Source organism: Larimichthys crocea, chromosome XVI (genome assembly GCF_000972845.2).
Source record: "Larimichthys crocea isolate SSNF chromosome XVI, L_crocea_2.0, whole genome shotgun sequence".
NCBI classification, from domain to species: domain Eukaryota; kingdom Metazoa; phylum Chordata; class Actinopteri; family Sciaenidae; genus Larimichthys; species Larimichthys crocea.
In genome coordinates, this window is record NC_040026.1 from 17,196,811 (window position 1) to 17,197,142 (window position 332).

Here is a 332-nt window from a genome sequence, read left to right on the forward strand (position 1 = left end):
TTGATTTAAAATAGAGAGTAGGTTTGTAAAAAAGTATATATATTTAAAAAAAAAAAAAAACAGTCGACGTTTAAATGTGTCGACATGGAAAACAACGTCACCGTAACATTTTCTGTTATAACACACATAAACACGAGTTGATTTAAAAAAAAAACATTTATAAAAAAAGAAAAAAAAGACGTTATACGTTTTTAAGTTTAACCGTTAGTTGTCCGCACGCGACTTTTGACAGCTCGACGTCCCGAGCTCAACGACTCCCAACTGATCACACGGCGCGAGCGTTAATGACAGATGTATAATCAATGCCCTCACTTCCTTTTTGACAGCTGCCG

The 332-nt window shown here is 35.2% G+C and overlaps 1 protein-coding gene across 1 annotated transcript in view; it reads right to left on the bottom strand.

Annotated features, from left to right (window-relative positions):
* Positions 1–282, bottom strand: part of kat6b (K(lysine) acetyltransferase 6B) — a 23,995-nt gene extending 23,713 nt beyond the window's left edge. Inside the window, exon 1 of the mRNA XM_027289083.1 lies at positions 188–282. The gene's annotated coding sequence lies outside the window, so the exon portion shown is untranslated. The remainder of the gene's footprint in view (positions 1–187) is intronic.
* Between the last annotated feature and the right edge of the window lie 50 nt (positions 283–332).